We start from the raw sequence: 15,382 nt of genomic DNA on the forward strand, positions 1-15,382 counted from the left end.
GTTGGGCCTTCCAAGGCCTGCTCGGACGGAGAAAGAGAATTGCCGTGCATATTGAACAATGGCGGTCGAAGACGTCAGATGTACGGAGCAGCGCCGGTACGATAACATTTTACCACACACGTGACTTACTACTTGGCGCCCCCACCCCTCTCCCGTTTTTATTCCTACACTTTAACCCGTGTCAGTTTTCTGATTTAATTGTAAAGTGGCCGCATATATTAGTCTTGCACTTTGACGCACCTCTCAACTTGGCGGTGGCCTGCGTGGCTAGGGCTTTGAACCGGCCCTAGTAACGAATCATTCTAGTTCTGCCATGGCCTTGTCAAAAAGACACGGACAGTCGGACAGAGCTTCAGGGCACTCTCTTGCCCCTGGCATGGGGAAATACGTCTAAAAGGCGGAAGAATCAGCAATAACCAGCAGCATGAGGATGCAGAGGGCAATGGAAGCCATTGCATTTGAGGCAAAAATGTGTACCCACGGGACATGTGGCTGTAATACGAAAATTGTCATGACAGCGTTGAAATGTGCCAAGCTGGCCACCTTATGCCGTTGAGTCATTTCCTACACTATTTCTCTTTATTTTATTTACAGTGGGACTTATTATTAGTGATTTTTTTCAAGTTACGTATCTGGCGTACACTTAAGTGCCAAAGAAACTGGCATAGGCATGCGTATTAAAATACAGAGATGTGTAAAGAGGCAGAATACGGCGTTGCGGTCGGCAACGCCTATATAAGACAACTATCTGGCGCAGTTTTTACATCGGTTACTGCTACTGCAGTGGCAGGTTGTCAAGATTTAAGTGAGTTTGAACGTGGTGTCATAGTCGGCGACGGCATTTCCGAAGTACGATTAAGTGAGGATTTTCCAGTACCACCATTTCAGAGTGTACCGTGAATATCAGGAGTCCGGTAAAACATGAAATCTCTGACATCTCTGCGGCCGGGAAAAGATCCTGCATCAATGGGAACATCGACAATTGAACAGAATAGTTCAACGTGACAGAAGTGCAACTCGTCCGCAAATTGCTGCAGATTTCCATGTTGGGCTATCAACAAGTGTCAGCGTGCGAACCATTCAACGAAACATCATCGATAAGGAATTTCGGAGCCGAAGGCCCACTCGTGTACCCTTGATGACTGCATGACACAAAGCTTTACACTTCGCCTGGGCCCGTCAACACCGACGTTGGACTGTTGATGACTGGAAACATGTTGACTGGTCGGACGAGTTTCGTTTCAAATTGTATCAAACGGATGGACGTACGGGTATGGAGACAACCTCATGAATCCATGCGAACTGCATGTCACCATGGCATGTTCAAGCTGATGGAGGCTGTGTAATGGTGTGGGGCGTGTGCAGTTGAAGTGTTATGGGACCCCTCATACCTTAAGGTACGACTCTGACAGGTGACAGGTCATAACCATCCTGTCTGATCACTTTCATCCATTCATATCTATTCTGCAGTCCGACGGACATGAGTATTATTGCTCATATCTGGGATGCCTTGCAACGTGCTCTTACGGATTGATGGACAGCCCTGTAGCATTCATTGTGTCAGTTCCCACCGGCATTACTTCAGACATTAGTCGAGTCCATGCCACGTCGTGTTGTGGCACTTCTGCGTGCTCGCAGGTGTCCTACACGATGTTAGGCAGGAGTACCAGTTTGTCTGGCTCTTCAGTGGCAATGTCACGTTTTCCGTTTTATGAAGTAACGCCTATGATTTCTTATACCTTGAATATTGGGTAGTTGTTACATTGTGAAGTGCGTTTTTTCTTCTAGGATTCTGCATATTAATTTTCGCCAGAAGCAGCTTAATTCTAATCCATGTGCCTGCATTGTGTCTGGAGTGCGGGAGAAGTGTAAAAGTATAGATTTCCTGATACTGATATTACTTTGCTTTGGCAGATTTTTGCTGGAGCCAGAAAATATTTTTCTCTTGGTAAAGTACGATCAGACCTGGAAATGTATCTGTTATCCGTAGAAGTGGAGATAGTTGTGTCAGCCGATGCTACTGCAGCTGTTGCAGACATTGGCGATAAGAATGTTGTTACATATTCATTTTTTAACATCCACGAAGCAACTTTATTGCAATTTTTCCCTTGACAAAAGATTCTGTAGTAGTCTCCCATTCGGATTTCCTGGAAAGGACTGTCAAGGGTGACCTAACCATTCGCCAAAGAACGAATCGCTAACGAAAGGGCAACATTCTCCATATTGGAACGTGGAATGCCAGAAGTTTGAGTGGGGTACGAAAGCTAGAAAATCTGAAAAGGAAAATGAAAACGCTCAGACTAGATATAGTGGGTGTTAGTGAAATGAGATAGCTCAAGATAAGGATTTCTGGTCAGACGAATATGGTGCAATATAAACATGAGCTGAAAATGGCATAAAGTGAGTAGGATTCGTTATGAAGGTAGGGCAGAGAGTGAGTATTGTGAACAGTTCAGTGATAGGTTTGTTCTCGTCAGAATCAACAGCAAACCAATGCCGACAATGATAGTTCAGGTATATACGCCATCTTTGCCAGCAGAAAATGAAGAGATAGAGACAGTGATATTGAACACATTATTCAGTGTATAATGGGAGATGAAAATCCAATAAACATCGGTGATTGGAACGCTGTAAGGAAGATAACATACGAAAGAGTTATGGGAGAATATGGGCTCTATAGTAGTAATAGAGAGGAGGAAGACTAATTGAGTTCTGCACTAAATTGCAGCCAGTTATACGGGATATGCTGTTCAAAAATCATAAGAAGATGAGATATGCTCGGAAAAGGCCTGGAGACAGGAGAAGATTCCATGTGCATTACGTCATGGTCAGACAGATAATCAGAAATCATTTATTAGTTTGTAAGGAGGACCCAGGAGCAGATATAGACTCAGAACACTATTTAGTAATAACGAAGAATAGGACGAAATTGCAGAGAATCGTCCAGCAGAATAAGTGTGGAAAGAAATGTGATGCTGTAGTATCGAGGAATGATGAGGTATATTATAAATTCTCTGGAGCTGTAAGTGTTGCGATAATGATGACCACAGTAGACTATTCAGTTGACGAGGAATGGGCATCTGTATCAACCGCAACCACGTAAGTTGGAGGTGCAAACATAGGAACAAGGAGGTAACAGCGGCGAAGCCTTGGGTAACAGAAGAAATTCTTCTACCAATCGACGAAAGAGAGGAGAAAAAAAATTAAAAAAAAGAAAGGAATTCATCAATATAAGACAATTAGGAATGAAACAAATTGGAAGCGCAGGGAAGCCTAGGCAGAAATGGCAGCAGCTAAAGTGCAAAGTCATCAAAAATGAGATGGTCGTCAGATGGACTAGCTCAGTGTGTAAGGTGGCCGAATAAATGAAGGTCAATTTGGCACCTTACATAAGAGTTTCATACATTGTAACGGGAAGGTGAATATGACACTTAACTTCTTCGGCGGTCGTGAGCAGATTTGCCTGTAAGTATGTAATGCAAAAGGGATGGCACTCAATCGACGGTATTAACACACTGCTCCTACAGGGTGTTTCAAAAATGACCGGTATATTTCAAATGGCAATAAAAACTAAACGAGCAGCGATAGAAATACACCGTTTGTTGCAATATGCTTGGGACAACAGTACATTTTCAGGCGGACAAACTTTCGAAATTACAGTAGTTACAATTTTCAACAACAGATGGCGCTGCAAGTGATGTGAAAGATATAGAAGACAACGCAGTCTGTGGGTGCGCCATTCTGTACGTCGTCTTTCTGCTGTAAGCGTGTGCTGTTCACAAAGTGCAAGTGTGCTGTAGACAACATGGTTTATTCCTTAGAACAGAGGATTTTTCTGGTGTTGGAATTCCACCGCCTAGAACACAGTGTTGTTGCAACAAGACGAAGTTTTCAACGGAGGTTTAATGTAACCAAATGACCGAAAAGCGATACAATAAAGGATCTGTTTGAAAAATTTCAACGGACTGGGAACGTGACGGATGAACGTGCTGGAAAGGTAGGGCGACCGCGTACGGCAACGACAGAGGGCAACGCGCAGCTAGTGCAGCAGGTGATCCAACAGCGGCCTCGGGTTTCCGTTCGCCGTGTTGCAGCTGCGGTCCAAATGACGCCAACGTCCACGTATCGTCTCATGCGCCAGAGTTTACACCTCTATCCATACAAAATTCAAACGCGGCAACCCCTCAGCGCCGCTACCATTGCTGCACGAGAGACATTCGCTAACGATATAGTGCACAGGATTGATGACGGCGATATGCATGTGGGCAGCATTTGGTTTACTGACGAAGCTTTTTTTTACCTGGACGGCTTCGTCAATAAACAGAACTGGCGCATATGGGGAACCGAAAAGCCCCATGTTGCAGTCCCATCGTCCCTGCATCCTCAAAAAGTACTGGTCTGGGCCGCCATGTCTTCCAAAGGAATCATTGGCCCATTTTTCAGATCCGAAACGATTACTGCATCACGCTATCTGGACATTCTTCGTGAATTTGTGGCGGTACAAACTGCCTTAGACGACACTGCGAACATCTCGTGGTTTATGCAAGATGGTGCCCGGCCACATCGCACGGCCGACGTCTTTAATTTCCTGAATGAATATTTCGATGATCGTGTGATTGCTTTGGGCTATCCGAAACATACAGGAGGCGGCGTGGATTGGCCTCCCTATTCGCCAGACATGAACCCCTGTGACTTCTTTCTGTGGGGACACTTGAAAGACCAGGTGTACCGCCAGAATCCAGAAACAATTGAACAGCTGAAGCAGTACATCTCATCTGCATGTGAAGCCATTCCGCCAGACACATTGTCAAAGGTTTCGGGTAATTTCATTCAGAGACTACGCCATATTATTGCTACGCATGGTGGATATGTGGAAAATATCGTACTATAGAGTTTCCCAGACCGCAGCGCCATCTGTTGTTGAAAATTGTAACTACTGTAATTTCGAAAGTTTGTCTGCCTGAAAATGTACTGTTGTCCCAAGCATATTGCAACAAACGGTGTATTTCTATCGCTGCTCGTTTAGTTTTTATTGCCGTTTCAAATATACCGGTCATTTTTGAAACACCCTGTATATAATCCATGTCAATGAGCAGAAGGTGAAACAAGAAGCGAGAAGACACGTTTTATGTGGAAGCAAGCGCAGGCAGAAGCAGATGCCACACCACGGGAAGCACCACAAAGAGCTCTTAGGGGGCGTGATGTATGCATGTAGCTCTTAGGCGTCTGGAGCAGGCACAAAACGTCCGATTGGCAGAAACAAACCAGGAAGGAGCAAAGTGCCGAGATTTCGACGCAGTTCAATGGAAGGGCCCTTGCGATTATCAGAGAGTGTTTCCACAAAATAAGAGGAACGCTCCTATTGGTCGAAAAAGAGCTGTGACGTGGATAGCGAAAGAACCCAAGTGGGGAGACAGTTCGGCTGTGAGAAAGACGAGAGGGAAATTTTGAAGGGCTCTTCTCTGAACTGGCGTCAAGTGTACAATGGAGCACATAACGCTCTGTACGACGCAGAGGAGAAATTTGAGTGAACACTGTGTTCACTGCGGCTGACATTCAACTAGGTATTAGTTGCAGCGTCGGTGAAGTCAAACTGTGGAGAACCAAACCAGCCAGTTAGTTAATTGTCCTTGCGAGGACTGATGAGGGCATTTTAATATGCACGTTGCTCCTGCTGGGCTCGTACGTGTCGCCATATTCCAAGACTTGGTGTAACACGTGTATATTTCTATTGCCTATTGTCAAACCACAATTTATGAAAGATGCTTATATTTTATTAATAGGATTAAGTAGGAATATTAGTATTTGTCATGTTGGAAATAATTGTGGCAGCAGGGAATGTCTGCACCAAAGTATTGTTGGCAAGAGACACCGCAAATTGATATAATTTAAAAAAGGGCGGGAGAGACCGCGTATGGATACATTTTAAGAAAAGAGCGGGAAAGACCGCGCATTGATACATTTTGTAATGGTAGCAGGGATTGTTGTACCAGAAAGCATTGTTGGCAGGAGAGACCGCACTTTAGCGTTCGTAGGAAGTCAGTAGTAAGCGAGATGTGAAGCGAGTCGGTAGCAGGTCTGAAGCGAGAGGTTGAGAGGAGCAGTGTGACTGCCAGCCACCAGCTATGATTTACAAGAGATTATAAACGGATGTACAGAGACATCAACTAATTATTATCAAGAGAGGAACTAATATTATTTTCTTTGCAGAACTCAAGACTACTGAAGTTATGTTTGCGCAATGCTAGTTCTAAGATTATTGTTAAAAGTAAGTCCCATTTGAACGTTTGTAAAATCATTTCATTACCAACAGTAAATATTTGAAGCGTTTTCAGAATATAATTAATTTTTGCCAACAATGTTGCACTACTGATTACAATCCATCCCAAAAACCATCAACGTAAAACTTTGCAAAAATTTTATTGTTGTCAAGAAAAAATGTAACTATGAATTACGTAACTTCAGTCAAATTAATTAAAGAATAACGTCACCTTTGCTAATAAAGAATAACGTCAGCTTCGGTAATAAATACAGCCACTTATTATGACAGCCCACCAGCAGTTAATAGAGTATAGTAAACCAGAGTAAGTATATTCATGTCGCAGTTCGATGTAGCAGTCAGATGACGATCCAGTAACAGTAAAAAAGGTAAGGAACAGTTTTGGGTTATTGCAAATAACGACTAAGGGCCACGACGACGACACATTCCATGTTTCGTCGAAATAATCAGAAAATTTCTTTTAATAAGCAGCAATTAAATTTGTATGCAAAGATTGAGAAAGAGAATAAATTTCAAAGGGAAGGTTTCATGTGTTATTATTAAGCAAGAGATAGAAACCCTAAGGGAAGGTTTCATAGGTTATTGTAGAAGGAAAAAAAATATAGAGGAGACGAGAAGGTTTCATAGGGATGAGTACATGTTATCTCGCATAACGAGAAACATAGGGAGAGTTCTGCTGGAAAAATCAGCAAAGGCTTAATTAGTTTTTATAGGAATTTCAGAGACTGAGAGCAGCCATGCAGACGACAGCTCATCACAGCTAAGGTAAATACCGCGAGCAGAAGAGTAAAATTGTTGGTTCACCAGCCAGTGTCCACTGTAAACTGGAGCGACCTTGGGTAATCTTTTGCTCAACTTGTCACAAAGCTAACCGTCCTCCATAGACTTGATTGTCATCCTAATAGTACCGAACCTGAACCAGAATCGGATGATTTATCGAAGTACTCGCCAACATCATGACGTAGTCGTAAGAATAATTTTGTAAAGAAACTTCTAGTTAAAATTTACCATTGTTGTGTTTAGGACTATTTCACTTTCTGAGGACGAGATGCGTTCGTTTGACATCTGACACATTGTATTTCTGTGATAAGATTGCAACATTAAACCAAAAGTATTTACAGCTTACACAGTTGTTGTTCTGACTCCAAAACCTTACAAGTGTAAAAAAAAAAAAAAAAAATAAAGAAAAAGTTTTTTCGATGGTGTTGAACCACAATCATGCAATATTTTTTGAAGGAGTAAACTGCCATTTGTCTCCCTATTGCTGTATATATCTCCTTTACTATCTAGATTTCGGCTCTTATTCCTGCTTTGGACTGCCTTAACAGGTATGACATTTTAATGATCTAAGAACTTTCAGCATTGTACTTGATAATGGCATAAAAGCCTAAATCTAGATAGTACAAAAGATAAATAACGCAATACACAGTCAAATAGCGGTTTATTCTTTTTCTTTTTTTTTTTTTTAAAAAATAGTGAACTAGGTGACTAACCTCTGCACAACGATTCCATCATCAATAGCATTGCTGGAGATTTCGACACCGGAGCCCATGTCTGCCCAGCGGTATGGGCTGCCAACAGCCCTTACAGACGTGTATGCAGTGGAAGACGCCTGTTGTTCCTGCTGCTGCTTCCGTTGTTGTTGTTGTTGCAGCTGCTGCTGTTTCTGCTGCTGCTCCTGCTGTTGTCGCTGCTTCTGCTGTTGTTCCTGCCTTTGCTGCTGCTGTTGCCGTCTCTGTTGTTGCTTTTGCAGCTGCTGTTGTTGCAGCTGCTGTTGCTGTTGCCGTTGTTTCTCCTGCAGCTGATCTCTCAGAATCTGACTGTACTCGGGAGGCAGGTGCCTCATCTGGTGGTACAACGTCTGCATCTGCCGCTGATGTTGACCACGCAAATACTGTAGGTCAGTGGCTGCAGTCGAAGACATGGCAGGCGTGGTTTTTGGGGCAGTGGTGGATGTGGAGATCTCAGGAGGACTCACTTCACTGACTTCTGTCCTGGAACAGTAATAAATTTTATGAGCAATTTAATCTTTCATGACCACATAGTCTTTGATGAAAAATGTTCTCGATGAAGTTGTCGCGATAATTCTGCATGAAAATCCGATATTTCGGCAACAACCACCACTGTCTTATTTAGGTAAGCAACTGACTGTAAAAGAAGCAACAGAAAGGCAAAAATATAATAGTGCCCATCTTCTTCTTTTTTTCTTCATCACTTGAACTATTTTTCCTTTGCCTGTTAGCCGGCCGATGTGGCCGAGCGGTTGTAGGGGCTTCAGTCTGGAACCACGCGACCGCTACGGTCGCAGGTTCGAATCCTCCCTCGGGTAGGTCCTTAGGTTAGTTAGGTTTAAGTAGTTCTAAGTTCTAGGGGACTGATGACCTCAGATGTTAAGTCCCGTAGTTCTCAGAGCCATTTGAACCATTTTGCCTGTTAATGTGTCCAACTCTTCATTGGCCTTCCCTCAATTCAATTCAATAATGTCCACACACTACATTCGTGGTGCCCCTGCCCATTACACTCATTACTCGCGGCAGACAATCTTAACGAGTCCCGTAAGAGTTCGAGCAATGTAGACATTAAGTTGGGAACGTCGGTCTCACGGGGAGTGTGCAAGGGATAAATCCCTAAAGTCGCATTATCCTCTGTGCCCTCACTGGCTCAGATGGACTACTACGCCCGCTGAATATGTGCCAGAGTGTCACCTTCGTCAATACCCATCTGGCAGCTCGGATACCCCATATAGCGCAGATTCTGCCCATCACTGCGACAATGGCGGCCAGGTTACAGGCGGCATTCGGCTATTTCATTTGTTCTGGTCACATCTTCAAAGTCCAGTATGAAGCTCTCACCTTACCGAAGCGGGATGGTGGCCTCGATCTGGTTAATGTGAGAGCCAGGACTACGGCACTTTACACCAATACTATGCTCCGGTTATGGAAAAGCCAAAACGCTAGTTTTACTGGAATGTTGACCACCGAGCTCGCACCTGTTTCGAGACGCCCACCGACGTCTTTGGCACACATCCCACCTCCGATGTCACATATCGGCCGTTTCTTTTTGGTGTACAGCTACATATGCACCGAGCTCCCCAGGACCAGGAAGACGACCACCCGCGACATCTACCGCCCTCTCCGAAAGTCTCCACCCCGCAACCCCGTCGAAACACGTCACCCCCGGGTTTCATGGCCTACAGTTTGGAAAGCGATCCACCAACCATATCAACCACTGACACCACCTCTATGTGGTACCTTCTCGTCAACGGCAAGTATACGACAAGACAGAAACTGCATCGCATCGCACTGGTGGACTCACCCCTGTGCCTCAAGTGCAATGTCGAAGATACAGATTTACATCGTTTTGAGTTTGGGCCAGCAGCAGCTGTCTGGACCCTCGTACAGAAGATTGTGGCTTTCTACCTCCGAGTACCACTTCATCACGTTTCTCCCACTATGATGATATATCCCGACACGACCTACTTTCCATCGGCTGTGGCAAAAAATGGTTCAAATGGCTCTGAGCACTATGGGACTCAACTGCTGTGGTCATAAGTCCCCTAGAACTTAGAACTACTTAAACCTAACTAACCTAAGGACATCACACACATCCATGCCCGAGGCAGGATTCGAACCTGCGACCGTAGCAGTCGCACGGTTCCGGACTGCGCGCCTAGAACCGCGAGACCACCGCGGCCGGCGGCTAAGTGGCACGCCATCACATGGATCAGTGGCATGGCTGTCAACTACCTCTTCCGGGACGACATCGTCGATCCGGCGGACTTTTGGACACGCCTCCAAGTACATCTCCACACCCTTCGCCGGCAACGACACTATCGGGCCACTTTCGCGAACTATTTACAGAGCATTTTCACCAACCCGCCTCATAGCTGGAATCTCAATGAACCGTGCCAGCCAAGACTGGACGATCCCACGTTCCCCTTTAATGGTCATTGATAGAATGCATTTTGTTCTGCTGGCGCGCCAAAGTGGAGCATGGCGCGGAAAGTATTCCTATTTTATTTCACTTCTCTTTTCTCCTCCTCTTCTAAGTTTTTTTCTCCTTACACATGTTTATTCTTTTCACACATAGCTCTCTATCTGCAGCCTATTTGTTTTCTTTGTCTTGTGCTCCAAAAAAAAAAAAAAAAAAAAAAAAAAAAAAAAAAAAAAAAAAAAAGCTGCTGATGGTGAGACTGTATACTCATTTATGTTAACAAAAACATAAAAATACAAAAGAAGGCCGTTGCGGAAATATAGCTACCTTTTATGTTTTACGTTTTCAAAGGATATTGTGTTATTTTATGAAGAACGTCGTCTTTTGTTTTCATACCCAAGAGGTTTTTTTTTTGTTTTCTTAAAAAAAATTTGTAGAGCACTTATATATATATATATATATATATATATATATATATATATATATATATATATAAAAGATGGACAAAGCGTCTGCCATGTAAGTAGAAGATCCCGTGTTCGATTCCCGGTCGGGGCACATATTTTCAACTGTCCCCGATGGTGTATATCTACGCCTGTCGACAGCTTAGGTTCGTGATTTAATTATCATTCCACTTTCCTTTGTTGTCTTCAGTTTTGTTTCTTACGTTAAACGTGTTTAATTCTTTCTTAATGTCTACTCTGGTACAGAATTTTACAGCTCTAAGAACTCTCATGTCATCTGCCTCAGTCCCACTTTCTTGCCATTTGTAAATGTCTCACGGCTCACTTCCGCAGGGTAATGTGTCGACTGCCAAAACTTCATTCTTGCTGTGTTTCGTGTCTTGTTTCTAAGGCACCTGTTATGGATCCACACAGATTTCCAAATTTTGCTGCTTCTTTGTCTATATCTTTATCATGCTCGTATGAGATATCACGTCTCACATTAGTGAAATGGCTGACTTGTCCTACTACGGTACTGTTCACCACTACTTTTGTTCTCTGCGCCGCTTGCTGTAAAAGCCGTTGTTTCAATTTTCTTAGCAGGTACTCTCCCATCGTACGGCCATTTTACTTAGAAGGTAAAGTCGTTTTTGCAAATCAGTCTCTTTCTCTGTTAAAATTGTGCCGTCATCGGTACATAAAGCAGAACTCAGAGTAATCCCTTTGTCTATTCTAATACCTGAATGAAACTTGGTTTTTCTATTCATGCAATAAATCATCTGACAGGGTGGTCAGAAACAGTGTGAAAAGCCTGTATGGAGGTTGCAGAGTAGGATAAATAATTGTTAAGAAAAAAATTCGATGCGTTGTGCAGTTTCCGAGCTAATTACCACTGGAATTAGCCAGTCAGACGTTGTGGGCACAAATTCAAGCGGCCCACCGACTATGGTGTCGCGGAACGTGTTTTTCCTTTGTTTTCCTAAAACAGTACGAGACAGCGATACAAATTTTGATAGGTGATAGCAGTAAGGATCGAAACCGAGCCATAGGATGTGCAGTCTCGTGCGCTATAATCCACACGCTGATTGTATCTGGCGCGCCGGTTGAATTTGCGCACGCAACGGCCTGGCTGGTTAATTTCAATGCCAATTAACAGCTAATTTTTTTCTTAACCATTATTTCTCAGCACAACCCAACCTGCATCATGCTTACAGGCTGTTCGGAATGTTTCTGAGCACCCTGTGCATGTCAAATAGCGTGGGCGTAATGATAGATCCATAAATGACACTCCCCTCCCCCCCCCCCCCCCCCCCCCCCGTTAGTGATGGAAGGTGATGCCAGCTATCGGTTTATATCTACCACGATTGTTTCGCTTCTTAAGGTGTTTACTACCATGATGGTTTCGTATAGGCTTCTTAAGGTATTTATTAAGTATAATGGGTGCCTTCTATTCTTCATTAAGTTCCACAGATTTTCCCTGCTAACTTTATCAAAGGCCTTTTGTAGTTCAACATTTGCTAAGTGATACTAGACGCTGCGACTAAAAAAATTACACAGACACCTACTACAGTTGTGGCGATTCGTGAATGAGTCGTTCATTTGAACGACTCTAAATAAAGTATCGTAAGAATCGAATCGTGATAAGGACGAATCGTCGTTCAAAAGAATCGTAAGAACGACTGCGTGTTTCCGAGTCGTGACGATTCCAAGTTCCAAAGATTCATCGATTCTTAGTACGCTATGCTTCGAAGGCAACTTCCGAATCATGCCGAATGATTACGACGGCCAGATGGCAGTCAAGTGGAGGATGCGTGTGAACAAAAGAAGCTCGGAACGAACAAACGAAGTTCTTGGGCCGTAATATTACTCGTGAAAACCAAGCTGACATTTGGCGGTGGCTGACGGGAACGAGCGTAAAGGCATTTCCCATTTACTATCCCTATATAGTGCACATGCGCGGATTCGTATCATCCCACGTTTTTCTGTGCTCTTTACAACTCCACAGCACCTTATATTTCATAATAAAGCAATTGTCAGCCCTCTCACACTGCAAATTTAGCTTAACTTTTGTTTCGTCGAAATACAAAGCATAGGTATTTTACTTTTAATTTGTCTGAAAACTTGCTTCTGCCACTACTATTTACGTGAGAAGGCGACATACTTCTAAAGTGTAGGATACAATCGTATACCGCGACATTACTTCACTGCTAATTTCCTAATTCTGTTCCACCAGTGCCGCCACTAAATGGCTGTCGCACTAGGCCAATATTACAGAGCCATATAGAGAGAATATAGGCTCTCTAACCAATACCTTTCTTGGCGGATCGCCGTGTAATACCGTCTTTAAACAAAAGCTTTTTAATTAATAATTTCAAGTTCGAATTTTCGAATGTTATCGTCTTCAGATTCATATTAAATTTTATTGAAGTAATGTTGCTTTATATGATTGAATCCTACTGTTTAGAAGTATGTCGTCTTCTCACGTAAATAGTAGTGACAGCGGCAAGTTCTCAGACAAATTAAAAGCAAAATACCTATGCTTTGTATTTAGAAGAAATGAAAGTTAAGCTAAATTTGCTGTGTGGGAGGGCTGTCAGCTGCGTTATGAATTAAAGGGTGATGTGGACTTGGAAAGACATCTTAGCACAGAAAAACTTAGGATGATATGAGCCAAACCATGTCTGCCTCATTGCTAGATTTTGTTACTATAAAACAGATGTCTGTAGTTAGATACGTTCAAGCCACACATCCAAACTGGCATACCACGTAATTATGCACCACCTTTCGCACAAATCGACTCCTCTTTCCTGGCATACTGAAATAAAACAATAGGTGCAATCAAATCAAACGTGATCTTTCATCAATTAAGGCATTGCACGTATAAATCGAGAATCACACTTGTAACGTCATATGCATGTTTACTCATAAATAAACAATTTATGGCATATATTATCATGACACAGTTTGATTCTAACCCCATTGACAATTTTAGACGTGTCCTGCCATCTGTGAGTAAGATGTAGAACTTATTGCATTCCGTAAGAATCGTTCCATCGCAGACTAGAATGAATCGTGAAAGAATCGTAGGAATCGATTCGTAATATGAGATTGAATCGTAGGAATCGAATTAGGAAAAAGAATTGTGTTACCCAACTCTAGCACCTACATTACCTGACACTGAGAGCTTCCTTGGAAGTATGTCCCATTTTATACGTAATGGTGCAAAAAAAAAAAAAAAAATGCTGCGAGTGAGGTTTCGCCGTTGGCACCATTCATTTCTATTCTACCTGGATGCTAATCTTTGGTCTCTGATCACAGAACTTCCGGGTACCTACTTATTCCTTTGCTTTGCATGGTCTGCCATGTTGCAGTCGGGCGAAAAGTTTTGATTGGTCTGTACGTGATTAAGGTATATTTACCGATTTCGGGTTGTAAACCTTATTTCAAGGACTGAAACGATAACTGAAAGATGGAATTGTCAGATCAGCAGGCTATTACAACGCTTCATTATAAAAGGAATACTGAATCAGAACAATTGATTCCTTCACGCATCCAACGGACTATGCAAACTCCCTCTCGGTTGTGACCCTGAAATGGTAACAGAAAATTTCCTGTTCTCTAAGTATTTCGGGTGCTCTATGTTTGCTGCGCGTGTCATTCGGGAAAATGACAAACAGTTGTAACACCATTCCCTTGTACACATATCTTAGTTCTCAACATGGACCACATGTAACACCCATAAATCCAGAGGTTTCCCTCAGTACTCGGTATCTGAGCCCTGCTGAAGGAAATACGTTCTCACATCTGCATTACGTGTCTCTGTGACAATGATTGCCAACATAAATACTAACAGGCAATGTAGCACTTCAGATACCAAGTAAGGGAGCACGCACTTCGTTTCATATTAATGTGTAGATGACATTCCACATTTTAATATCAGTTTTTATTTCACAAATACATACTTCGTTCACATCTAGTATTTACTGGTAGCGGCATGTCTGCGCAAACAATGTCTACTTTGTTTAAGACTCATCTACACCATTTATAACATTTAATTTTACGACTTACACAACTGAAAAGTTTCGCTAATACAGTATACAATTTGTTGATTTCTGCCGCATCCAATGGCATTCTTTTGCAAGACAGTGGAATTCACACGTAAAATTTAATAGAAATAAAAGAGAATCAATTTTCTGATCAACGCGTCAATGTTCGGATCACAGAAGATTTTTGAAATGATATAGCAGAATTGTGATAGTGGAATATACGACGTTATATGTTAGACATGCTTGACAGAAATGCAATCTGCAGTGCAGTGCGCACAGCTTAGTCATCTGCATGATACCATCACTTCTTCGAGAATCAGTGACGAAACAGTGGTGATCATTGTCGAAAACTCGGATTTCATACAGAATTAAGGCGTCGAGAGCACCGATAACAGTTCATACAACATGTTCTTTCATTTACAGTCGTCGGTCTTTCAATAACGTTTGATCCCTCCCTTCATTTCTTGACGCATTACATTACGCTTGTTCGTCTTATACAGGAGTACTGCTGCGCGGTCTGGGATCATCACCAGGTAGAATTAACGGAGTATATCGTGAAAGATCAAAGAAGAGCAACTCGTTTTCTATTACCATTGACATGATACAGGATTTGCGGTGGACATCATTAAAACAAAGGCGCTTTTCGTTGCGGCGGAACCTTCTCAAGAAATTTCAATCAC

This window comes from Schistocerca nitens, chromosome 10 (assembly GCF_023898315.1).
Source record: "Schistocerca nitens isolate TAMUIC-IGC-003100 chromosome 10, iqSchNite1.1, whole genome shotgun sequence".
NCBI lineage: Eukaryota > Metazoa > Arthropoda > Insecta > Orthoptera > Acrididae > Schistocerca > Schistocerca nitens.